Source organism: Stegostoma tigrinum, chromosome 8, assembly GCF_030684315.1.
Source record: "Stegostoma tigrinum isolate sSteTig4 chromosome 8, sSteTig4.hap1, whole genome shotgun sequence".
Lineage (NCBI taxonomy): Eukaryota > Metazoa > Chordata > Chondrichthyes > Orectolobiformes > Stegostomatidae > Stegostoma > Stegostoma tigrinum.
This window is the reverse complement of record NC_081361.1, coordinates 2,531,084-2,558,922: the sequence shown is the minus strand read 5'-3', so window position 1 is coordinate 2,558,922 and position 27,839 is coordinate 2,531,084. Positions and strand designations below refer to the sequence as shown.

The window sequence follows — 27,839 nt, the reverse complement described above, 5'->3', positions numbered from 1 at the left end:
AGTCTCTGAAACCTTTGCCGTCATGAAGGCCATATGTGTTTTTTGCACTCCTGCAATTCCCCTTTCCAGATATTTTTCTGACCCACCCCACTTACAACACTCCAGGGTTAGAGCTGCTGACAACCCAAACTATGGAATTTCCTCCCTGAACCTCTCTCTTATTCTTTATGATACATCGTAAAATTGATATCTTTAATCGATGTTTTGCTCATCTGTGAAGCACCTCGAACATAGAACGTAGAACAATGCAGCACAGAACAGACCTTTCGGCCCTCGATGTTGCGCCGACTTGTGAACTAATCTAAGCCCCTTGCCCTATACTACCCCATCATTATCCATATGCTTATCCAAGGACTGTTTGAATGTCCCTAATGTGGCTGAGTTAACTACACTGGCAGGCAGGGTGTTCCATGCCCTTACCACTCTCTGAGTAAAGAACCTGCCTCTGACATCTGTCTTAAATCTAACACCCCTCAATTTGTAGCTATGTCCCCTTGTACAAGCTGAAGTCATCATCCTTGGAAAAAGGCTCTCACTGTCCACCCTATTTAATCCTCTGAACATCTTGTATGTCTCTATTAAATCCCCTCTTAGCCTCCTTCTCTCCAATGAGAGAACAGACCCAAGTCCCTCAGCCTTTCTTCATAGGGCCTACGCTCCAGACCAGGCAACATCCTGGTAAATCTCCTCTGCACCTTTTCCAATGCTTCCACATTCTTCCTGTAATGGGGCGACCAGAATTGCACGCAATATTCAAAATGAGGCCACACTAGCATTTTCTACAGTTGCAGCATGACATCATGGCTCCGGACCTCAGTCCCTCTACCAATAAAACCTAACACACCGTAAGCCTTCTTAACAGCACTATCAACCTGGGTGGCAACTTTCAGGGATCTTAGTACATGGGCACCAAGATCCTTCTGCACAGCCACACTACCAAGAATCTTTCCATTGACCCGGTATTCTGCCTTCCTATTATTCTTGCCAAAGTGAATCACCTCACATTTAATCCATATTAAACTCCATTTGCCACCTTCCAGCCCAATTCTGCAGTTTATCCAAGTCTCCCTGCAACCTGCAACATTCTTCCACACTGTCCACCACTCCACTGACTTTAGTGTCATCTGCAAATTTACTAACCCATCCACCTATGCCTGCGTCCAAGTCATCTATAAAAATGACAAACAGCAGTGGTCCCAAAACAAATCCTTGAGGCACACCACTAGTAACTGGACTCCAGGCTGAATATTTTCCATCAACCACCACTCGTTGCCTTCTTACGGAACGCCAGTTTCTAATCCAAACTGCTAATTCTCCCTCAATCCCGTGTCTCTGTATTCTCTTCAATAGCCTACCATGTGGAACCTTATCAAAGGCTTTACTGAAGTCCATGTACACCACGTCAACTGCCCTTCCCTCAGCCACATGCTTGGTCACCTTCTCAAAAAACTCAATGAGTTTTGGGAGTCACAACCTGCCCTTGACGAATCCATGCTGACTATCTCCAATCAAATTGTTGCTTGCTAGATGATAATAAATCCTATCTCTTATAATCCTTCCCAAAATGTTTCCTACAACAGATGTAAGGCTCACACGTCTATAATTACCTGGGTCAGCCCCACTGCCCTTCTTGAACAAGGGCACAACATTTGCAATCCTCCAGACCTCTGGTACTGAACCTGTAGATAATGAGGACTCAAAGATCAAGGCCAAAGACTCTGCCACCTCCTATCTGGCTTCCCAGACAATCCTCGGAAAAATCCCATCTGGCCCAGGGGATTTACGAACTTCACACCTTCTAGAATTGATCACACCTCCTCCTTACTAACCTTAATCCTTTCAATTCTAGTAGCCCGTAACTCAGTCACCTCCTCTACAATATTCTCCTGTTCCTCAGTGAAAACAGATGAGAAATAAGCATTTAGCACCTCTCCAATCTCCACAGGGTCCACACACAACTTCCCACTTCTGTCTTTGACTGGCCCTATTCCTACCCGAGACATCGTATTATTCTTCACATACCTATAGAACGCTTTAGGGTTCTCCTTTATTCTACCTGCCAATGTCTGCTCATGTCCCTTCCTTGCTCTTCTTAACTCTCTCTTTAAATCCTTACTAGCTCATCTGTAACTCTCCATCGCCTCATCTGAATCATCTTGTCTCATCGTCACATATGCCTCCCTCTTCTGCTTAACAAGAGATACAATTTCTTTTGTAAACCACAGTTCCCTTACCTTATCGCTCCCTCCCTGCCTGACAGGGACATACTTATTAAGGACAGCAATATCTGTTCCATAAACCAGCTCCACATTTTGATTGTCCCCATCCCTTGCATTTTGCTAACCCATTCTATGCCTCCTAAATCTTGCCTAATCACATTATAATTGCCCTTCCCCCATCTATAACTCTTGCCCTGTGGCATATTCCTAACCCTTTCCATTGCTACAGTAAACATAACCAAATTATGGTCACTCTGTCCAAAGTGCTCACCTACCACTAAATCAAACACCTGGCCTGGTTCATTACCAAGTACCAGATCCAGTGTGGCCTCCCCTCTCGTCGGCCCTTCGACATACCGAGTCAGGAAACCCTCCTGCACACATTGGACAAAAACTGATGCATCCGACATACTAGAGTTATAGCATTTCCATTCAATGTTAGGGAAGTTAATAGCTGCCATAATGACCACCCTGTTCTTTTCACTCCTGCCCAGAATCATTTTGCCAATCCACTCTTCCACATCCCTGGAACTTTGCAGGGGCCTATAAAAAACTCCCAGCAGTGCGACCTCTCCTCTCCTGTTTCTGCTCTCAGCCCATACCACCTCATCAAAAGTTCTTTCAGCCACCGTTGTACTGTCCTTGGCTAACAAAGCCACACCTCACCCTCTTTTACCATCTTCCCTGACCTTAATGAAAGATCTAAACCCTGGAACTTGCAACATCCATTCCTGACCCTGCTCTATCCAAGTCTCTGAAACAGCCAAAACATCGAGGAAAATGACAGAGTAAAAGTTTCCATAAAATACAAGCTGTTTTGCCGTACATTAGGAGAATCAGGAATGGCCCTTTTTTTCCCCATCTCGGGATGAACCCTCACCATCACTCACAGAGCTAATGAACAGCAGGAAAAATCTTCACCACTGACGACCTGCACTCACCTATCACCTTCCCACCTACCTTCCCCAGCCCCCACTCTGTTTATGTTTCAGTTCCCGTCCCCTCCCCCATTTCTGAAGAAGGGTCCTGAACCATCAACTTTCCTGCTCCTCTGATGGTGCCTGGCTCGCTGTGTTCCTCCAGCTCCACACTGTCATCTGTGACTCCAACACCTGCAGCTATTGCTATCTCCCTGTGAGCGATGTCAGCTTTGGTTCAATCGGAGCACGGGGCGGGGCCAATGGAAGCGGCCTACCCTCCAGCCAATCAGAGCGAGTGAGATGTTTGTCTGTGTGAAAATCATGTGATCGCCTCTGTCCGCGGGCGCAATATCTCTGCGAATGAGGGTTAGCTGCTTTCGGAAGGTACAGTACACGGGATAAAAAGGAAAGCTGCAAAAAAACGGGAGGGAAATACTTTCGGTATTGACTGAGAGGCTTTATTAGCCGTTGATGCATGTCAGAAAACAAATTTTAACATGCCGGTCCCGTGTTTTGCAGCAAACGGAAAAACTGCCACGGACCTGAGGCTGCGATAGGCAGAGGTAATTGCCACCATCTTTATTAGGGGCAGTGATCTTCGGGACTCATGCCGGATCGCCATATTTATAGGTGGCAACCTGCAGTGGAACGCAAGCGCAGCCTTTCTTGCTTGGGAGGGGAGATTAAGACAAGAGAAATGTTTGTTTTTGTTTTTGTTTTTCTGGACTTCTTTCCCAGACTGTGAGACACGGCGTGTATTTCCTGGGAAGGACCTTTGACGCTGGCGGAGTACTGGCTTCAGGCAGTATAAATTGCTGCAAGTTATCCGTTAGATATTTAATGGAGGAGAAATGCCGAAAACGTGTTCAGAACTGCATGTTCAAAAACAAAGTTGCTGGAAAAGCTCAGTAGGTTTGGTAGCATCTGTGAAAGGAAAAAAAATAACGTTTCGGATCCGCTAATCCTTGCTTAGAACTTCATGTTACCTGTTGCACTCTCACTGTAGGAAGTCCTGCTTTAAATATTATGATCTATTAAAGCATATCCGTTTGCCCAGTATTCATATGATTGGGATCAAATCACTGAAAGTGCTCTGAGTCCCCTTGTGCTCCCTCGTCAAATTTATTAATGTCTGACTTCCTCAGTCTGTAATAATGGGTGTATTTTACCTCTGCATCTTTCTGTGTGGGGGAGCAGGGTGCTTTTAAGAGGAGGATTTATACATAACTAACAGAAACCAAGAGAAATGTTTGCCTTTTCCAGACAATCTTGTGTTTTCTGGATTTCTGTCCAGGCCTGACCGTTATTTGTCTCTTGTGGATTTGCTTTACAGGATATTTATTGAGAATAATTTGCAAACCAGGATCCCAATGCAAGTTCTCCATTAAGCGGAGTGATCAGGATCTGAGTATCATTGACACTTAACAGTGAAAGGAAAGAGGTTTAACCATTCTATGCATGGGAGAATACTCCTGGTAAGTTTGTAACTTGAAAGCAGGATATTCAAATTTTTGGTTTGATCACCTCTGGGATAAGTGTTCAGTTCTATACCCTGCAGCTGAGAAAGGAGATATTGGCCTGAGAGGGGTAGATTTGTCCAAACAACACCTCGTCTCTTTGAAAGAACTGTCATATTTAGTCCCAATCGCCCACTTCATGATTTTAGTCTATACATTTTTCATTCTTGAATACCTGCAAACTTCCTTTTAAAATTCCTGATGGGCACAAATTCCAGCACCCCTCCAGGTGGAATCTTCCATTTCCTGACAACTCCATTGATCCTGAAACTGCTGAAGTCTGTGTTGATTCCTGAGGTTTATAAATTACTGCATTTAACGTGAAGATGCTGTTCCCTGAGCTTCCATTGAGCTGCATTGAAACAGTATGGGAGGCTGAGATCAGAGTGGGTGTGAGCATACAATGAAAATGAAAAGGCTGCACTGTGAGTGCTGCTTGGCTAAATGAGAGTGCTTTGGAGTTGGGTGAAACAGAAAGTGAAACTGAAAGATTGAGTGTGATGCTCAGTCTCAGTTTGGGCAGTTCAGAAAGTCTCTCAGTCCTAATGGAAACAGCCAATTGATATTTGATACTGTAAAGAATTTTCTTACAGTTTTTAAAGTATATATTAGCTTAAATAAAGTTAGGGGCTTTAGGTTTATAATAGTAATGTTTGAAATGAAGGGGGAGGACCTAGCTTAATTAAATTCTTTTTAAGGCAGAAACTGGCTTAATCTGGAGAGAAGTCAAAACAGAAGACATCACACCTGTGATGTGCTCCTCTTGCACAATAGAACATAGGCTCTTGATGTTGTGTCGACCTGTGAAACCACACTGAAGCCCATTTAACCCACACTATTCCATTATCATCCATATGTTTATCCAAAGACCACTTAAATGCCCTTAAACTTGGCGAGTCTACTACTGTTGCAGGCAGGGCATTGCACGCCCTTATTACCCTGAGTAAAGAACCTACCTCTGACATCTGTCCGATATCTATGACCCGTCAATCTAAAGCTATATCCCCTCGTGCTAGCCAGCTCCATCTGAGGAAAAAGGACCTCAGTGTCCACCCTATCTAATCCTCATATCATCTTGTATGTCTCTATTAGGTCACCTCTGAACCTTCTTCTCTCTGACGAAAACAGCCTAAAGTCCCTCAACCTTTCCTCATAAGACCTTCCCTCGATACCAGGCAACATTCTGGTAAATCTCCTGTGCACCCATTCCAATGCTTGCACATCCTTCGTGCAATGCGGTGACCAGAACTCCGAGTGCGGCCGCACCAGAGTTTCGTACCGCTGCAATATGACCTCATGGTTCTGAAACGCAATCCCTCTATCAGTAAAAACGAACACATTGTACACCTTCTTAACAACCCTATCAACTTGTGGAAACTTTCAGGGATCTATGTACATGGACACCGAGATCTCTTTGCTCATCCACACTATCAAGAATCTTACCATTAGCCCAGTACTCTGTATTCCTGTTACTCCTTCCAATGTGAATCACCTCACAGTTTTCCGCATTAAACTCTGGGACATTACCAGTGTCCCTATTGGCTATTTGTGCAGGAAGTGTGTCCATCTGCAGCTACTGGTTAACTGCTTTTCAGAGCTTGAGCTGTGGGTGCAGTCAGTATGGAGCATCCATGGTAACTGAGAAGGTTGTGGTCGCATTCTCAACAGACTGGTCACGCAGCAGGTGAAGATTACACAGACAGCAAGGGAATGGGTGACTATCAGACAAGTAAAAGGCTCAGAAAGGAAGTGCTGGAGTCATCTCCCTCAAATAGATATACTGTTTTGGGTACTGTTCAGTTGGGGGGTCGGGGGTGGGGGAGAGAGGTGGGGGATGTTGGGGTGGCCACTCGGGAAGCAGCGTCAGTCGGGTTCATGGCACTCGGAGTAACTCCGCTGCATAGAAGGGGAGGGAAACGATAAATATGACTGTAGAGACAGGGGATTCAATAGTAAGGGATAGAGAGAGACATGAATCCAGGATGGTATGTTGCCTCCCTGGTGCCAGGATTAGCGATGACACGGAGCAGCTTCAGGACATTCTGGAGTGGGAGGGTGAACATCCGATTGTACCAGTGACATAGGAAAACCAAGGGAGGAGGACCTGAAAGCTGAAGATAGGAAGTTAAGAGATACACTAAAATACGAGATCTCAAATGTAGTATTGTCAAGCTTACACCCAGTGCCACATTGTTGTCGGGAGAAGTTTGTGTTGTGTTCAGTTGTACAAGTGACCTTTATTCAGAGCTCTGTTACCGCATGTGTGGGAGAGGCCAGAGTCCACTCCAAACCTGGCTTTCACATGAGGCCTAATTCCCCTCTTAAATACAGCTCAGATTGGAAGAGTGGACAGTGACACTCAAACTTTCCCTGGCTGATTGTGATATTTTTATTCCATTCGCTAGGTGTTATTTACATGCAATATTGTTGTCATTGTTAGCCACACACCCCAAATCAATATACCCAATCCAGTAAGCAAACCATTTTCCTAGGATGGTGACGGCGAGTACGAGGGGGCATAGCTTTAAATTGAGGGGTGAAAGATATAGGACAGATGCCAGAGGTAGTTTCTTTACTCAGAGAGTAGTAAGGGAATGGAACGCTTTGCCTGCAACGGTAGTAGATTTGCCAACTTTAGGTACATTTAGGGTGTCATTGGACAAGCATATGGACGTACATGGAATAGTGTAGGTTAGACGGGCTTGAGATCGGTATGACAGGTCGGCACAACATCAAGGGCCGAAGGGCCTGTACTGTGCTGTAATGTTCTATGTCGTATGTTCAAACAATCGTGGACAACACTATGTTCAGTCCTAAACCCTTCTATAATCTCCTGAGGTTAGCTCGAAAACTACTTCGTCTGTCTTTGGGACCTTACAATGCTTTTGACAGTTATATTCCTCCTCAGACATTTGCCAGCTGCACCACATTTTTTTGCCAAAAACCAAAATGGTATCTTATCACTAAGAACTTTTCCAAATTCTCTACTAACTGTAGTGTGGATTGTTAGGAATTGTGATTAAGTCTTTTAAACTCAACTCTGATATAAAGTGACTACAATTTGTAATACAGTTGACAAATTGTGGAAAAATCCCTCTCTTACTTCAGCTTAAAAGATCAAACAGTGTTTCTGACTTGCTGCTGCAGTTTACAATCCCAACGATTTGCATTCTGTAAATGATTTTTAAACTGAAGTTTCATTTTCTACTCTAAGCGCTTTCCATTATTACTTTCTTGTTTTAATAAAAAGCATCTATTCCAGTTCCACTGAGTGTGAAATTCAGTCACTTTAGAGCTTTACCAAGCCATGAAACAAAATTTGTTCAGATTTCACAAATAACTAAGGCACTAACCATATCTTCATTTCGGATTTTGTAATCTATCTTTGTCACTCTTCCCTTGATCTTTGGATGTAAGAATTTATTCAAATTATCCGTATCTACATTTCAATTGTTTTATCTCTCTGCAGCCCTGACTTCTCTCTTTATAATCTTCCTTTGCCCCTTCCTATGTTGTTGGTCTTTTCGAGGTTGTGTTTACACCATTTATTGCTTTTCCTTCCATAATGATACAGTGAGCTGCTTTTATTGCTGACAAACATTTGCTCTAGGAATTCAGCTAACCCTTTCACGTTAATTGGTTGTTTGCATTTCTGGTTACAATTACCTAAACAGTTCAGAATGCTGTAGGATCAGACTTTTGCTTCTACTTTTTATTAAGTAACAAACTTGTGATTGTGGCTGAACCAGGCCTTTAAAAACTGCCTCTTGTTAAAATGCTTATGTGTTTTGAACTGTCTGTTTACAGAAACCCAAGTAAATTCCCTAATGTTCCTTCTCAACAGGACTCTTTTATACCCCCCACAGGACCTTTTGTGATCTAATCCCGTAACAGTGTGAGCTGCTACAATGCACGTGCTAGTAAAAGCATAAGAGGACAGATGAGATGAGTGCATGGCTGGAGCTATAACTTAAAAGGTTTGGATTCCTGAGGCATTGAGACTGTTTGTTTGTTTCTGGGGAAGGTGGGACATGCACAAGCTTGAACAATTGTCCTGGGCAGAGCTGGGACAGATATTCTTGTTGATGCTTTTGCTAGTTCCACTGGTGAGGATTTAAACTCGTATGACAGGGGAATGGGAACCCAAGTATAGCTTTAGCAGTAAAAGACTCAAATCAGCAAATGGGATTTGAAATTAGTTCATGATGTTGTCGGTGGCTGAAAGATTAAAAGAAAGAAGGATTAATCAAGATCAAATCTCTTTTCATACATCAGTCCTGTGATCCCAGGAATTGGCCTGGTGAACCTTCTTTCCGATCATTCAGTAGCCAGGCCATCCTTCCTCTGGAAAGGAGAACAAAGGTGCACACGACTCCAGGTGTGGTCTCACCAAGGCCCTTATAGAAAGATATCCCTCTTCCTGTACTCGAATCCTCTCACAATGAAGGCCGAAATATCATTTGCATTCTTCACTACTTGCTGCTGCCTGTTTCCGAAAAGAGAATAGGAGAGAAACACGGAACTAAATGGGGTCAGACACTCGGGTAACATTGTGTTCAACAATGTCCCCATTGTATCGGTGCTGGCCACCAAGCACCTATTGAAGCTAGGCCCGTTTTCTGGCACTCGGTGTGTAACCTGTATTTTGGTGCAGTGGATGATCATCTCAACACTTCTTCAAGATTGCAATGGTTCCTGCATCTATCACCATTTCAGATGCTGCCAGATCTGCTGAGTATCTCTATCATTTTCTGTTTTTATTTCAGATTTCAGGTATTTTTCTGCATCTTAGTCCTTCAGAAGGATCAGAGGGTATGGAGAGAAAACAGGAATTGGATTCATTTTCAGATGAATAAAATGCCTGCCCTTCATGTCTGTCCAAACTCTATCTCTTTTTGTAGTTTTGGGCAAACGCTGACTGTTTCCCTTCCCTGAAGGACATTTAATGAACCAGTTCAGTTTTACTGATAATCCAGCAGTGCCCCTCAGTGTTGCATCCACAATTGATCAGATTAATTTCTGAGTTTGACAATCTTTGTGTGTGTTCTTCTGGTTTCTCTCTCTCTCTCTACTTTTTTTTTCTTCAGTTTGAAATTGTGATTGCATTCAGAGAAATCAAACAAAACCACATCCAGATCTGACACTCAATCTGTTTGTCGTAACCTAATTATCTCAGGATTTTGAACATTAAAGGAAGAAGCACTGTTCACACCAGGGAGAAATGCGTATTGTCTGTGTGTCGAAGATTCTGTGAAGATTCATCTGAAATGCCCAAACACCAGCACGGTCACACTGGGGAGAGACTGTGGAAATGTGGGGATTGTGGGAAGGGATTTATTTACCCATCCCAGCTGGAAATGCACCAACGCAGTCACACTGGGGAGAAACTGTTCATTTGCTCTGATTGTGGGCTGGGATTCACTCAGTCAAGCAACCTGCTGAAACACCAACGAGTTCACAGTGGGGAGAGACTGTTCACATGTTCCGAGTATGGGAAGGGATTTGCTCACTCAACCAACCTGCTGAGACACCAGCGAGTTCACTCTGGGGACAGACCATTCACTTGTTCTATGTGTGGAAAGGGATTCACTCAATCATCCCAACTGTTAACACACCAGCAAGTTCACCACAACCACATTTGAAGGATTTTGCCCTTAAATCAAGGAATGAACTTTGATCTTTGGGCTGTTTGTACTGGTGTCATTAGTCCCTGCTCAAAACTTGATCTTCTCTTGGGAAATAAGGTAGGGCAGGTGACTGAGGGGTCAGCAGGGGGGACAATATTTTGGGGCCTATGATTATATCTCTATTAGTTTTAAAATAATTATGGAAAAGGATAGACTTTGGTCGAAGAGTCAAAGTTTTAAATGAGGCCAATTTTGACACTACTATGCTTCTTAAAAGCACAGTAAGACCGCCTATGTGTGGGAATGCACGAGATGGGTGAGATACAAAAAAGTATTTTACATCAGTATTTACTGTGATAAAGGATACAAAAGCTAAAGAACTTCGAGAAATGAATGTGTATCTTGAAAAGCTCCATGTTGTAGAGGAGGTGGTGCTGGATGCCATACAGAGCATAAAGGTGGATAAATCCCCAGGACCTCTTCAGGTGTATTCTCGAACTTTGCGGGAAGCTAAGCTTGCGATTGGGCCCCTTGCTCAGATATTTGCACCATTGACAGTCATAGGTGAGCTGTTACACTGGAGGTTGGCTAATCTGGTGCCATTGTTTAAGAAAGGTGGTAACATAAAACCAGGGAACAATAAACTTTTAGTGAGCCTGACGTCAGTTGTGGGTAAGTTGTTGGAGGGAATTCTGAGGGATAGGATTTACATATATTTGGAAAGCGTGGACTGAATGGGGAATAGTTGACATGGCTTTGTCCATAGGAAATTATGCCTTACTAACTTGATTGAGTTTTTTTGAAGAAGTTAGAAACAAGATTGATGGCAGACCGGTGGATGTTTTCGATATTCCTCATGGTCGACTGATTAACAAGGTTAGATCACATGGAATCCAGGGAGAGCTGGCCATTTGGAAAGGCCTTTGACCTGCAGTATGCTGCAAGGATTGGTACTTAGTAACTATAACTCCTACATTCACATCCAAATCATCTTTATAAATGACACACCACTGGTCACAGGCCTCCAGTCGACAAAGCAACCCTCCACCAGCACTCCGTCTTCTACCTTCAAGTCAGATCTGTTTCCAAATGACTGGTTCTCTCTGTATTCCATGTGATCTGACCTTGCTAATCAGTCTACTATGAGGAACCTTGTCAAACGCCTTAGTGACATCCATATAGAACACATCCACCTCTTTGCGCTACTCAATCCTCTTTGTTCCTGCATCAAAAAAAATCAAGTCAGTGAGACATGATTTCCCACACACACAGCCATGTTGATTATCCCTAATCAGTCCTTCCCTTTCCAAATATTTCAAGTACTATCCCTCAGGATTCCTAGAACGACTTTCCCACCACTAATATCAGGCTCACTGGCCTATAGTTCCCTGGCTTTTCCTTACCACCTTTCTTAAATAGTGGCACCACATTAGCCAACTTCTGGTCCCTCACCTGTGACTATCGATGATACAAATATCTCAGCAAGGGGCCCAGCAATCACTTGCCTAGCTTCCCTCCGAGTTCTCGGATACACCTGATCAGGTCCCAGGAACTTATCCACTTTTATACGTTTTAAGCATCACTACCTCTGTAATATGGATAATTTTCAAGATGTTGCTATTTATTTCCCCACAGTCCATATCTTCCATATCCTTTTCTGTAGTAAATACTGATGCATAATACTTGTTTTATTATATTCCCCATTTCTTGCAATTCCACACATAGGAGGCATTGCTGCTTTTTAAGGGGCCCTGTCTCTCCATCGTTATCCTTTTTGTTCTTAATCTATTTGTAGAATCCCACTGGATTTTCCTTAATACTATTTGCCTAAGTTACCTCATGTTCCCTTTTTGCCCTACTAATTTCCCTCTTAAGTATACTATTGTCATTATACTCTTGTAAGCATTCACTCGATCTCTGCTGTCTATACCTGACATGTCCTTCCTCGTTTTTCTTGACCAAAACCTTGATTTCTCTCGTCATCCAGAATTCCCTATACCTACCAGCATTGTCCTTCACCCGAACAGGAGTATACTGTCCCTGAACTCTCGTTATCTCTTTTTTTTTTGAAGGCTTCCCACTTTCTAACTTTCTGTTTTACCTGCGAACATCTGCCCCAATCAACTTTTGAAAGCTCTTGTGTAATACCATTAAAATTGGCCTTCCTCCAATATAGAGCTTTAACTTTCAGATCCGGTCTACTCTTTTCCATCACTATTTTAAAACTAATAGAATTATGGTCACTGGCCCCAAAGTCCTCCCCTGCTGATACCCTAGTCACCTGTCCTGCTTTATTTGCCAACAGCAGGTCAAGTTTTGCACCTTCTGTAGTCGGTACATCACATACTGAATCAGAACATTTTCCTCTACACTCTCAGCAAACTCCGCTCCATCCAAGCCTTTTAGACCATGGAATTCCCAGTCTGTTTGGAAAGTTAAAATCCCTTCCATCACCACCCTGTTATTCTTCCAGATAACTTCTTTCAAAATTATTTGTCAGATTCCTGCTGACTAATGGGGGTGGCTATAGTATAATCCCAATAAGGTGATCATCCCTTTCTTATTTCTCAGTTCCACCCAAATAACTTCCCTGGATGTATTCTCAGATATATCCTGCCTAAGTAACGCCGTAATGTTATCCTTGCTCAAAAATGCCACTTTTCCCTCCTCTCTTGCTTTGCTTCCCCCTCCCCCTTCGACTTTCTATCCTTTCTATAGGAACTATATCTTAGAACATTAAGCTGGCAGCCCTGTCCACCTCTGAGCCTTGCCTCTGTAATTGCAATGATAACCCAGTTTCATGTTTCCAATCTTGCCCTGAGTTCCTCTGCCTTAGCTGTTAGGCCTCTGGCATTGAAATAAATGGCGTTTAATTTATTAGTCCTTTCGCATTAATCTCAATAACAAATACGTAACTGTAGAGTAGGTTTTGAAAATGATAACGTTTTATTGCTGTAGATCAACACATTCACACTGGGTAAAGACAATCCACCCGCAGTGTGTGAAAAGGGATTCCCTAGTTCATTAGGACGGGTTTTCATAGAATTCGGAGTATTCCTACAGTATGGAAACAGGCCCTTCGGCCCAAGAATTCCACACAAAACCTCAGAGCATCCCACCCAGACACATCTCCCCGTAGCCCACCTAATGTACGCATCACTGAACACTCTGGGCAATTTAGCTTGGCGAATCCACTAACCAGCACGTGGGAGGAAACCAGAGCACCTAGAGGAAACCCACGCAGCCACAGGGAGAATATGCCAACAACCACACACTCGGTTGCCCAAGGGTGGAATCAAATCCAGGTCCCTGGCACTGTGAGGCAGCAGTGCTAACCGCTGAGCCACTGTGGTTAAACACCAATGAGTTCCCAAGAATCTGTAGGAATTTTTGTTGCTCGTATTATCTGTATTCAAGTCATGTTATCTGGGCTTGTTTCTCATGATGTTTGAAAACACCACATGTCTGGTTACCTTGTTGGGAGAAAAAATGATATAAATTTTATTAAAACTACTGTGCATTGGATCTTTATCTCAAAAGCAGACTAATTTATTTTGAAAGGGGAGATGGAGAGCCTATCTCCTCTATCCTCACCTCCAACAAGTGCGAGGAACCTGTGGTTTTTATTTTTCACTCAATGACAGTCAGTACATTTCATATGAGCAACTGGGAACCGAGTCATCCCAAAATGCTTGAAACTTAGTGTACTAATGGTACACTATTACAATAATAACCATTACAATTCTTTTCTGAACCTTTTGAAGTTTTACAACATCCGTCCTTCAGCAGGAAGAGTAGAATTACACACAGCGGTTACACCTAAACTGGAATGGGAACTGCATCCTTGTGGGAGCTGGGGATGGGTTTCCAGTACTGTTGGGGGTCATGTAAAAAGTTTAGCAGTGGGCTGAAATCCAGAGAATGTTCAAAAATAATAATGGCCAAAAAGAGAAGAAACAAGAGAGTCTGGAAGGCATTGTCATTGGGCAATTAAGATATAAGCGAGTTTGCCACGGGTGAATGGTATTTAATGCTTGGAGTCAGATGAATAAGGCAGATGATTTGAGGATACAAATTAGTGGGGTCAGAAAGCCATTGCTGTCACTTGGACATGGTTAGCAGCTCAGTATTCCAGGATACAGGGCCTTCATGCAAGGCAGTGGAGGTGGTAAAGGAGGAGGAAATATTGTTATTTTGCTTCAGGAATCTATATAGCAATAAGGACAGGTGACATTTTTGAAAACCCCTTTAAATAAATAAGGAGACAGATTTTGAGAAAGTGTAGAAGTAGCAGGATTATGGTAGCAGAGACTTTCAACTTGCTCAACATTAATGGAGTCGTCATAATGTGAAGGATTTATCAGAATTTTTAAAATACATCCAGGAGAGCATTTTTTCAGCCACTAAGTAGAAGTCCCAACAAGGAAGGGGAAGGTCCTGGACTTGACTTTAGGTTACAAAGTTGAGCAAGTGGTTGAAGTTTCAGTGGGATAGCATTTTGCAGGTAGTTATTATAACTATTCGATTCAGGATTTGTGTGAAAAAGGACAAGGATGGGTCTAAAGTCCTAAACTGATGCTGAAGTTATGAAGAAAGTAAATGGAATTTTGGCCTTAACTGCGAGGTGTTAGTGTTTTGAGGATCGGGACATCTTGTAACAACTGTATTGGATGTTGGTGAAGCCATATTGGTTTAGCTACTCGTATTTAAGAAAGGATATGCTGGCGTTGAATGCGGTGCAAAAGAGATTCGCTAAGCTGATTCATGGGATGTAAGGGTCATCAAGAATAGCTGGAGGAAGGGAATTTGCAAAGGGAAAATACTAAATAAACAGGTGGTGCCCAGTGTTGGGCTCATACTCACAACTCTGCACTTAAACAGCGTATGTTCCAACAACTGAGTTAACTTGGCCTTCCACAGTCAATGTTCAAATCCTGCTTTATAAGGTGACAAATGGGTTTTTCACTGACGCCGCTGCAGTCCAAGGAAGTAAAAGGTAACTGCTTTAGAAAATCCCAAGGTTCCAATGTATTCTTCTCATTCACATTGCAATCCATTTTCAGTACTTGCTCCAGGATTTAACATTCAAAATTAATTTTGTGATGTTGTTGCCCTCATCTTTAAGTGCCCTGTATAACTCCAGTCACTCGGTCGAATGGTGAAAAAGTCTGTTTCAATAAACCAATTTTTTTCAGCTACAGTCTAAGAAATGTTCCTTTATTTGCTGAATCTCACACAACATTTTCTTTCTTCTGTGTGTCAACAACTTTTGCCAATTCTCATGTTACGGACTACATTTTCAGAATCTTTTTAACCAGAGGTTTCTGGTGCAGTTGTAAGACTTCATATTAAATGGTACAAAAAACCAAACGGGCTTAAAAGATGAGAAAGGAAATACATTTTTGTATTTTTGCGTGAAGACGGTTCAGTTACTGTGTGCTTGTTTCATATAAAATGGATGATTGAAGTGTTCACAGTGCACTATTTAAATAGCAGATACGAAGACCTTGTGAGCAAGCATTTAAGACATTTGACACATTGAGGGAATTAATTTAGAAACCCAAAATGTCCAGAAAATGTGCTGGATAAATTCAGCAGGTCTGTTATTTTCGCTCTTTTCGATTCAGGATGGGTATGGAAAAGGACAGAAATGGGTCTAAAGTCCTCTGCGGGTGCTGCAAATGATTAAGAGAGAAGATCGAATTTTAGCTTTAATTGCTACATAGTTGTTACAATTTTTAACAATTATGTAGGATGTTAGTGAAGCCATTCCTGCGGAGAGAAAGAAATAGTGCAAATATCTTGAAACTAACATGATTTCACTTGTCTCATTGCCAGACCTCCTATGTTTCTTTCACACTTTCTGTTAAACAGCAAGAAGTTCTTTTCTTGAGAAGAGAAAAGCATGAGAGGTAACCTGAGAGAAATTGGAGACTCTGCAGGGATTTGAGGCAAAAATGGTGTTGAGGTTGAGGTTGTTAGAGATTTAAGAAATGGTAATGCAGTCTCGAGGCCTCTCCTGCTCCATGACTAAAATTTGGTGCAGCGACATCATCATTGAAGACAATAAGGATGACCACGACTTGTCAGTTACTGTGGCTGAACAGTCTTAAGGTGCTGAATTAAGACTCCAGTCTTTTCATTGATGTGGGTTTGAATCCCACTGTTGCGAATGTTCCTTCAGCAACTGGCATTTTCTTCTCAGCAGGATTTTGCGAGTGCAAGAAAAGAGGAGACAATACACATATGACTTGCTGCATGAAGAAAAAAAATATATACTTGAAGTTTTATTAAAGTTATCTTTTCAAGGAGCTACACAGACATGTTTGAGTGTACAGGAGACATAGAAACAAAATGGTACAACAGGGATGAGGAAGAACAGTGCGAGAGAGGGAGGGGAAAACCTATGTTAGCTCATCCTCAGCGTTTATCCAGAACAGCATTCGGTGAGAGTAACTACTGTACAGTCCTGTGGAAAGTAGGTCCCATTCTCACTTTGAGAAAAACTTATCATGCTGTATGGTACTATCACGATGCTAAATTGGATAGTCTTTTAACAGATCTGTTGATGTATCTTTTTAGCACCTGTGATGCACTTTGGGCCAATAACACTAGAAATGAGACAGCAGAGATTTGAATCACTCCAACATTACAGGAAGGTTGAATGTGGGGGACCGGTCTGTGTTAGAGTAGTTAAATCTAGAAGTAACAAAGAATGGATAGGGTTTCAGCAGCAGATGAGCTGAGATGTGGATGGAGTCAGGTGATGTTACTGAGATAGAAACAGTTAGTTTGGTGATGATGCAGGAGAAAGCTCATCTTAGTGTGAAGTATTTCATCAGAGTTGTGAACAGTCTGGTTCAGCTTCACACAGTTACTAGACAGAAGGTTGCAGTCAGTGTAGAAGCTGTCTCAGTGTTTAATTGGAGGAAATTGCTGTTCATCCTGCACTGGATTCAAACAAGTCAGGATGATGTGTGACTTGGAGGGGGTCCTCACCGTGATGGTGTTCCATAGATCTTCCACACTGGACATTCACAACAGTGAAGATTAAGGGTTTGTGACATGATGTCAAAGTCCTGATTGAGATGTGGATTTAGTCAATACCTGTATTTCACCTCTTTCTCAACATTCTTTGTCTGTCCACTCACAAAGACGCCAGAGTCTTGTATAAGTCCAGACCAGGTGGCAGCTTCTGTTCCCTGATCGACATTAGTGAATCACTGGCTTTTGTGGTCACTTTTTTTTAAATAGTGTGTCATTAATCCTACGGGGTGGCACGGTGGCTCAGTAGTTAGCACTGCAGCCTCACAGTGCCAGGGACCCGGGTTCGATTCCAGCTTCGGGCAACTGTCTGAGCGGAGTTTGCACATTCTCCCCATGGCTGTGTGGGTTTACTCCAGGTGTTCCGGTTTCCTCCCACAGTCCAAAGATGTGCAGGCTAGGTGGATTGGTGGATTAGCCATGCTAATTTGCCCGGAGTGTTCAGGGGTGTGTGGGTGATAGGGGGATGGGTCTGGGTCCGATGCTTCAAGGGGCAGTGTGGGCTTGTTGGGCCAAAGGGCCTGTTTCCACACTGTAGGGAGTCTAATCTAATCAAACTACCAGATTCATTACGAGCTGATTGCATAGGCAGCCTGGTGTTTGTGTGGACTCTCTCTTCATTGCATTGTTCTGTTTTAAATTGATTTCACAGTGTACTCAAAGGGAAACTGACATCAGGCATAATCCCAGGGTCTTATGGACACCTCAGTTTATTGTAAACAGAACATTATCAGATTTTGAACATGTAAGGAGAAAGCATACACGTATTGTGTGTGTGGACACGGTTTTAGTTAATTACCAGGACTGGCACAATGCAAGCCTTGATTGTGGGGAGGGATTCACTTGGTGAACCACAGTCCTGGCATACAAGCTGCTCACACTGACGAGAGACCTTTTAAATGTCCAAACTGTGGGAAGTGCTTTAAATGTTCTGGGCAACTGATGAATCATCAATATGTTCACACTGCTGAGAGACTATTTGTGTGTTTTTTGCAGACATATGTTCAGGTGATCAACTAGCCTCAGTATACGCCAGCGAGTTCACGCTGGAGAGAGGCCATTCGTCTGCTCTGAGGGTGGGAAGGGATTCACTCATTTATCTCATTTGCTGACACAGAAGTGAGTTTGTAGGTAGCTATTGGATGTTTGGATTTTGCTTTCAATCACAGTCAGTACTGAACCATTTCAATGGAATCTGTTTCCACTGGTTTATAACTCCAGTTCTCAGTCTTTATATTTAGCATAAGAGCCAAATCAGCTTTCTGTGTGACCTGCAGTATGTTTATTTTTTAATGATATCTCTAATACAAGTTTGTTCTCATTGAACATTTCTTCCCCCTCCCCCATGTATCCTCCATCCTCACCTACAACAACAACTGAGGAGCTCAAAGAGCTTCATTGTCTCACTCATGGTGGCAATCGATCCACTGCCTCTGCTGCTTCCGATAAGGCCAAGGGGCTCCTAAATTTTGCCCTGTGTCTGAGCCCAGAATCTGCATGTTTCTCTCCTACATTGTTACAGCCAGTGTGTTACCAGCGCCTCTCAACTGGCTGCCAACCTTTTCTCCTAACTGTCTCCCTTCCTTGTGTGCTTTTTCATCTGCTTGCCCCAACTTCTGGACCTTCTGTATTCCTTGTGACTGTCAATTTGGACTTTTCTCCTTGACACCTATCATAAGTGTTTTTTTTAAATCTTATCTTAAATTCTAATTGTCATACAAGCAGCCCTGAATGTTTGCACTTCCTTTCCTTTTTGAGTGTACTTGAGCCATCTTCTCTTTGAAAGTAGCCCTTATTATTATTTATACTTTGTCCCATCAACCTGTCACTCCAGTCATTGCTGTCCAGCTTTGACCTTGCCCTTGAAGACAACTTTCCATCAATTGAGTTTTCTCATTCTGAATTAATGCTGGTTATTATCTGACATTATTCTGTACCTTCCTACACGTGATCATGGTCTCCTGAATGGTCTGACACTGACACTTGATCTACTTGGCTCCCATCATTCCCAAGAAGTAGGACCAAACGAGCGCTCTTTCTTTTTGAACTGAATGCACTGTTTTCGGAAATTTATCGTGCATACAATCCAGGAAAACTTACCCTTGCTGCCTCTTACTCTACCAATATTCCAGTCTGTATTTGAAAAACTGAGGTCTCAAATAACACTACAGAACAGGAATAGTCCCTTTAGCCCACAAGCCTCCATTAACGCATGATTTTCTAATCATGAAATCTCTTTCTTTCCCCTGCACAGTTTGTATCTCTCTATTCCCTGCCAATTCACAAATCCATCAAGATGTCTTTTAAGCATTGTGATTGTACCTGCTTATCCCACTTCCTCTGGCAATGCATTCTAGGCACATACTGTCCTGTGTGTAAAAACTTACTTTTCACACTTCCTTTACATTTTTCCCTATTACTTTAAACTTATGTCCCCTACACAAACTGTCATTTCTACTCTAGACTCCAACTATCCATGTCTCTCCCAGTTTTGTAAATTTCTACCGGGTTGCCCCTCAGCCTCTGATGTTCAAAAGAAAATAAACCAATTTTATCCAACATCTCCTCATAACTAATATCCTCCAAACAAAGTGACATCCTGGTAACCTGTTTCTGTACCCTTTGCAAAGCTGATCATCCTTGTGGTGGTTTGGTGAGCAGAATTGTACACAACATTGCAGATGTAGCCTCACTGAAGTTCTCGCGAGCTGCAACATGACCAGTTTTTATACACTTTGCCCTGACCATCTTCTCCACTAGACTTGTCATTTTCAGGGAACTGTGAACCTGTAGACCTAGATACTGCTCTATGATTGTGCTTCTCAGAATTCTACCATTTACTGTGCACTTCCCTCCTTCATTAGACCTTCCAAAATGTATCACCTCACATTTGTCTGGATTAAATGCCACCTGCCATTTTTCCATACAAGCCTCCAGTCAATCTATATCCTGCTGTATCGTCTAGCATTCCTCCTCACTACTCACAGCTCCACAGATCTGTTATTCACATATTTACTAATTTGATCACCTATGTTCTCCTCCAAATATTTTTTATAATAAATATGTTAACGACAGCGGTCTGATTCCTACAGAAAAGCACTGGTTTCAGATCTATAGCTACTCTTCATCTTCTATGACAAAGCCAGTTCTGTACCCAACTCATGGTGTAACCAAGGTCACTTCGACTTCTGTATCAGCCTGCCACGAGGAACCTTGTCAAAGGCCTTGCTAAAGTTCATGTGGATAACATGCAACGTGGCTTCCTGCAGAAGAGGTCATGTCTCACAAACTGGCTTGTGTTTTTTTTTGTTTTTTTTGAAGTCAAGAGGCTGATTGAAGGCAGCGCAGTGAATGTTGTCTGCATGTACTCTACGGAAATATTTGACAAGCTCCCTCATTGTAGGTGGTTCCAGTAGATTAAGTCACATGAGATTGATCCATGGTGCGTTGGTAAATTGGATTGGGTTAGAGGACAGAGGGTGGGTGGCGATGGTGTTTTTTGACTGGAGATCTGTAACCAGGGGTGTTCCACAAGGTTTGTTATTTTTATAAAAGATTTGGATGAAAATCTAAGTTGGTTTGCTAATGCTGTGAAAATTGGTGCAGCTGAGGATAGTGAGTTAGGGTGTCTAAGGACACAGCAGGATGTAGATCAATCGGAAAGTTGGATGGAGAAATGGCAGACGGACTTTAATTCAGAGAAAATTGAGGTAATGCAGTTTGGGAGGCTAAATGCAAGAGGAAAGTATACAGTAAATGGCAGGGCCATTAGGATCATTGGTATAAAGGGGGATCTTGGGGCCTAATTCCAGATAGCTCCCTGAACACAGTTGGATAAGGTGGTAAAGAAGAAAGTTGAGTGCACCAGTGCACTGTCATCAGTGTAGGGTAGAGGCTTAAAGACAAGCTTTATTTTTGTCTTTGTTTTCGGTCTGGATTGAGAGTCAGGCTTGCTGCCTGACCAGGTATACAGGTAAACTTCTTCATTTCAGAGGGGAATGTCAAGGCCAAGAGAAAGAAGAAGAAAATGTGAAACAAAGTTAAGGTTATGACAATAGCCCAGTTTCACTTCATTCTTTACCCTGGCCCTATCAGATGTGACGCTGTTAATCTGTACAATACAGGGCAGTGAAAGGAGCAGTTGGCCCTGCAAGCATTGATGAACAAAACTTGTTTGGTCATCTCCTTTGTCAGCTTTCTTTCTATAAATTGATTTTTATGTTTTCCCTTTCACAAGGCATCTGCTTCTTTCTCCAAACACAAATCTTGAATTCAGAATGACCGTTGGTGGTTTTAAAAAGGGACACTTGTCCAAACCATCAGCAATATATCCAGATTACCAAACTGCAGCCAATTATAGTTGTGTTTACATCAGTTGAAACAGATCTAATATTGTCAGACTTAATTTTGGTAGCAGAATTCAATTCTTTCTTAAAATACGGAAATCTCTTGCTGGGCCATCATTAGTCACCCTGGAGAAGATGCTGGTGAGTTTCCTCCTTGAACTACTGCAGTATAAACGTATTCAGGTTCACTTATTTATCTCTAGTTGAAGGACTGAGTGAATCGCTTCCCACAAATGGAGCAGGTGAATGGCCTTCTCTCGTGTGAACTTGCTGATGAGCAGAGCGAAGATGAACACCTGAAACTACTCCCACAGGAAGTGCAGCTGAACAGCTTTTCTCTGGGATAAACTCGCTGGTGTCTCAGCAAACTGGATGATTGACTGCAGCCCTTCCCACATACAGAGCAGGCGAATGGTTTTCTCCCCCCCCCCGCCTTGGCGTGAACTCGCTGGTGTCCAATGAGGGCAGATGCGTGTCTGAACTTCATTCCATAGGAGGTGCAGCCAAATAGTTTCTGCTCAGTATGAATTTGCTGGTGTGATTGAAGGCTGGATGAATGAGGGAATTTCTTCCCATGCACCGAACAATTGAATGGCTTCTCCCCTCCTCGGTGCAAATCCACTGATGTCACATGAGCCAGGATGTCTGTAAATCTCTTCCCGCGCTCTGAACAGGTGAACGGTCTCTCCCCAGTGTGAATTCTCTGATGTGACATGAGTTTGGTTGTTTGATTAAATTCCTTCCCACACACAGAACAGGTAAGTGGCTTCTTCCTGATGTGAATTCATTGATGGATTTCCAGCTGGGATGGGTAATTGAATCTTTTTACTATAGTTCTCACATTTCCATGGTTTCTGCACAGTACTGTCACCTTTGTATCACTTCAGAATGGTTGATCAACTGAAGCCTTGACAGCACATTGCTCGAGCAGAGTATCTCCCCACTGCGAATGGTGTAAATGTTTTCCCAACCTTCTTGATTGATTGGTTCAATTTCTCTCCACAAGAAATATGCTGGAATGCTCCCACATTGGATGTGTAACAGGGTAAATCTTTTATGCAGTCTCCTCACTGCAATATTGTCAGCTGAATATTGTCTGTATCACCTACATACAGGTCAAACATTTCTCCTTCCACATTCAGAGGCTGAAGGGACTCAGCTCCTCATAAATTGCATGAGTCAACCATTCACAGCAGGAAATTTGATTTGTGTTTAATATCTGCAAATACTTCTCTTCTAATATCCTGCAAAAGGAGTTTACAAAAGTCATTTACTGTCATTGCAGGAAAAAATTCAGAACAGACATGTCCAGATCCTAAGGAACATTATTCTTCTCTCTTATTTCTCAATTCTGTAAACTCCTGGCGCTACCCTCCTTCCTCTTTCAACTAAAATCCAGATCTATCCCCCTATCTCTGTCCTCCTCTTCCAGTTTTCTCCCTTTCTCCGTCCTCTTCTCTCTGGATCAAGTTCCCAACTCCAGTCGGCTGACTGAAAATCAAATCAGTGAGTCTGATTCGGGGTTTGAGTCTCCAGTGGCTGTTTGGTGAATCCTCCCCATACACCTCTAGGATTTCCTTCTTAGTTTCAGCCTCATCGATTTCTGCCCAAGTGAGACACGGCTTCCCTTTCCGAAAATGGCGGCCAAGTATCTGGGGAGAATTCCCGTCCCCGACCTAACCAAGATGGCGGTTAGTAATCCTTGGCCTGATACATGGGGGCCCCAGGCCTTCCCTACGAGATTATAAACTGCCCAGGCCATCACCTCCCGCGGTTTCCATTCCTACCCCGTCTCACAAACTCCTGCCTCGAGAGCAGGACAGGGATTTTGTTGCTTGAGCCTGGAGAGCTTCTCAAATTGAGTCCCCTCCTCCAACTTGGCACCACCTGCAGCCTGCTGCAATGCCTGCACTGCGCACTGGGCCTGTGTGATTGGCCTAGAGCTGCCGTCAATGTGAATGTTGGGGCGGGGGGGGGGGGGGGGGTGCAGATATGAGTGACCAACAAAACACGGGCGATTGTCTAACCAATCGGAGTGAATGACGGGCAAGAAAAAATGTAGCTCTCGCTCATTGGCTGAAACTCATACCAAGCGTCATAGTTCCGGGGCGGACACGACATATCATACACCCAGTGAACTGAACAACACTGCATGACACCAGGGCAACTGCACCCGGAGTATTCCGTTCAGTATTGTTCTCCTTATCTAAAGAATGATAGTCTGTCTTTGTAGTCACAGTGCTATGGAGATATACCAGACTGATTCCGGGAAGGGGGTTTCTTCATTCAGAGAGGAGTAAATCTGTGGACTTCAACTACCAAAGAAAGTGGTTTAGCAAAATATTGAACGTTGTGAAGAAGGTTTAGATTATTGTTCAGAGGGATAAAGGGATCAAAGGGTGTTGAAAGTGAGAAAGTACTGAGTTGGTGATCAGCAATATCAGCATGAATGGCAGAACAGTCTCAAGGGCGAAAGAGCAATCTGTTCATGAAGAAGGTCTGAGGCTCCGAAAGCTTGTTTTTTCAAATAAACCTGTTGGACTAATAAGCTGGTGTTGTGTGATTTCTGACCTTGTCCACCCTAGTCCAACACCAGCACGTCATGTTCTTATTTTCTAAGACTCTAGATCACTATTCTTAATTTCCCTCCTAGTCATGGATAGGCCACATTTCTCATTTTATTTTTGTGCCAGATAGGAATGAACAACTGTTGCAGTTCTCCAATATTTTCTTTAAGTGTTTTCACTTGCCTATCCAATTCTATCTCCTTAAGTTATGCTCCCCAATTTATTATGGCCAGCTTGTGTGCCATGCCATTCACGGCTTCCTCTTTTTAAATTCAGGATCTTAGTCTCAGAAGCAACTCTGCCACTCTCCAACTTAGAGCCACAGAGTTGTACAGCATGGAAACAGAATCTTTGGTCCAATGCGTCCAAGCTAACCAGGTATCCTAATTAATGTGGTCCCATTTAATACCATTTGGCCCATACCCCTGCAAACTCTTCCTGTTCACGCACCCATCTAGATACCTTTTAAATGTTGTAATTGTACCAGCCTCTACCACTTCCTGTGGTAGCTCATTCCATACATGTACCACCCTCGACATGAAAAGAAAATGCCCCTTAGGTTCCTTTTACATCTTTCTGCTATCAACTTAAAGCTATGTGCTCCAGTTTTGGACTTCTAGCCTGGGAAAATGACGTTGACTACTCACCTTTGCCACGTCTCTCACGATTTTATAAACATTTACAAGGCCACCCCTCAGCCTCCAATATTTCAGGGAAAATAGCCCCAGCTTATTCAGCCTCTCCCTGTAGCCCAAACCCTCCAACTCCAGTGAAATCCTTTTAAATCTTTTCTGAACCACTTCAAGTGTCTTTACTGACAGCAACATTCCAAAATTGGCCTAACCAATATCCTGTATAGTCACAATATGACACTTCAACACCTATAATGCATTGACCAACAAATGCAAGAATACCAAAGTCTTCCTTCACTGTCCTATCTAACTCTGGTTCCACCTTAAAGGAACTCTTGAACCTGCACCCCAAAGTCTTTGTTCAGCAATGTTTTCCAGGACCTTACCATTAAGTGCATGACTCCTGTCCTGGTGTGCCTTCCCAAAATGCAACACCTCACATTTATCCAAACTTAACTCCACCTGTTACTCCTCAGCCTGTTGGCCAATCTGATAAAGGCCCTGCTGTACTCTGAGATAACATTCTCACTGCGCACTGCACCAGAAATTTTGGTGTCATCCACAAACTTAATAACCATGCCTCCTATGTTCACATCCAAATCATTTACATAAATGACATCAAAGGATGATGTGACTGCACAAGTGCAGAGATCCAGCAGGATGTTGCTTGGGCTGGAGTGATGGGGTTATGAAGAAAAAGTAGAGAGGCTGTGTTGTTTTCCTGGTGGAAGAGGAGGCTGGGTGGGGACCTGATTGAAGTGAACAAAGCTCTGGAGGGCATAGATTGCTTAGATAGGGATAATCATCTCCCCCTAGTACAGAAATCAATAACCGGGGCGGGGGAAACACTTTTAAAATAAGTAGTTGGAGGTTTTAAGTGGATTTGAGGGAAAACAAATTCTTCCAAAAGGAGGTGAGTGACTATCTGTAAGTTACAGCCTGAAAGTGTCAGAGGGAGGGTTCTGGAGTACTGACCACTTACACGTTAGCACTATCCCATCACCTCCTTTCCATTTACCCATTGCCATGTAGTTACAATTTTAATTTTAGATGGGTACCGCTCGAGACTTATTTAAAATAAGTTAACAAAATTGTCTTATTTATAGATTCAGACTTGAAAGATGGAAAAAGTAAATATATATACATTGTCTATGAATAGGAAGGGAATAGAGGGATGTAGATCTTGTAGAGAAGACAGTTTTAATATGGAAGGGCAAAATCTGTCAGCGGAAGCTTGGAGGGCTGAAGTGCCTGCGTCTGTGCTGTATTGTTGTTTTGTACTGCACCCTTCTCCAACTGCCGCATCACAGTAAAATTTTTATTGATTGAGGGTTTTCAATGTCACGGCCGTTACCCAGCAGTCCCCGCGCTGGTAAAGGTCCCTGATTAACATTATAGGCGAGCACTGCGCAGGCGTCGTGCCGTTGAGTTCTTTGGAATGTATGCGCTGAGAGTGACGGCGACGGGGGAAGATGCTCTGCTCTTTTGTCACATTCGCAGTCAGTAAAGATTGAAAGTGCGAAGGGAGCGATGGACACCACTGTGGCCTGAGAGGGGTTTCTAAACACCTCTGGAAGGCAATGAAAACTAAAAATGAATCTACAGGCCTTTGACCCGGAGATAATGGGAACTGCAGGTGCTGGAGAATCCAAGATAACAAAATGTGAGGCTGGATGAACACAGCAGGACAAGCAGCATCTCAGGAGCACAAAAGCTGACGTTTCGGGCCTAGACCCGTCATCAGAGAGGGGGATGGGGAGAGGGTTCTGGAATAAATAGGGAGAGAGGGGGAGGCGGGCCGAAGATGGAGAGAAAAGAAGATAGGTGGAGAGAGTATAGGTGGGGAGGTAGGGAGGGGATAAGTCAGTCCAGGGAAGACGGACAGTCATGGAGGTGGGATGAGGTTAGTAGGTAGATGGGGGTGCGGCTTGGGGTGGGAGGAAGGGATGGGTGAGAGGAAGAACAGGTTAGGGAGGCAGAGACAGGCTGAACTGGTTTTGGGATGCAGTGGGTGGAGGGAAAGAGCTGGGCTGGTTGTGTGGTGCAGTGGGGGGAGGGGACGAACTGGGCTGGTTTGGGGATGCAGTTGGGGAAGGGGAGATTTTGAAACTGGTGAAGTCCACATTGAAACCATTAGGCTGCAGGGTTCCCAGGCAGAATATGAGTTGCTGTTCCTGCAACCTTCGGGTGGCATCATTGTGGCACTGCAGGAGGCCCATGATGGACATGTCATCTAAAGAATGGGAGGGGGAGTGGAAATGGTTTGCGACTGGGAGGTGCAGTAGTTTGTTGCGAACTGAGCAGAGGTGTTCTGCAAAGCGGTCTCCAAGCCTCCACTTGGTTTCCCCAATGTAGAGGTAGCCACACCGGGTACAGTGGATGCAGTATACCACATTGGCAGATGTGCAGGTGAACCTCTGCTTAATATGGAAAGTCAACTTGGGGCCTGGGATAGGGGTGAGGGAGGAGGTGTGGGGGCAAGTGTAGCATTTCCTGTAGTTGCAGCGGAAGGTGCCGGGTGTGGTGGGGTTGGAGGGGCGTGTGGAGCGAACAAGGGAGTCATGGAGAGAGTGGTCTCTCCAGAATGCAGACAAGGGTGGGGATGGAAAAATGTGATACTGGTGGTGGGGTTGGATTGTAGATGGCGGACGTGTCGGAGGATGATGCGTTGTATGCCGTGGTCGACCCATTGACTCAACGTGTTCCTGCCCCACCGAACTCATCTCCACCTATCTGGACTCCATTTTTTCGCCTTTGGTCGAGGAACTCCCTCCCTACATCTGTGACACCACCCACGCCCTCCACCTCCTCCAGAACTTCCAATTCCCTGGCCCCCAACACCTCATTTTCAGCATGGCCGTCCAGTCCCTATACACCTGTATTCCGCATGCAGATGGCCTCAAGGCCCTCCGCTTCTACTGCCCCACAGGCCCAACCAGTCCTCCTCGACTGACACCTTCATCAGCC

The 27,839-nt window shown here is 43.6% G+C and overlaps 1 long non-coding RNA gene across 3 annotated transcripts; it reads left to right on the top strand.

Moving 5' to 3' along the window:
* Positions 1–3,417: 3,417 nt before the first annotated feature.
* LOC132209885 (uncharacterized) lies at positions 3,418–15,483 on the top strand. 3 transcript variants are annotated; one of them, XR_009446026.1, is made up of 4 exons: positions 3,418–3,523; positions 3,659–4,047; positions 4,473–4,614; positions 8,523–15,483. It is a non-coding gene; the product is annotated as an uncharacterized LOC132209885 (long non-coding RNA). The 3 variants fall into 3 exon arrangements; XR_009446024.1 differs by having other exon boundaries at positions 3,659–4,614; XR_009446025.1 differs by having other exon boundaries at positions 3,659–4,614; positions 8,501–15,483.
* The last annotated feature ends 12,356 nt before the right edge of the window (positions 15,484–27,839 follow it).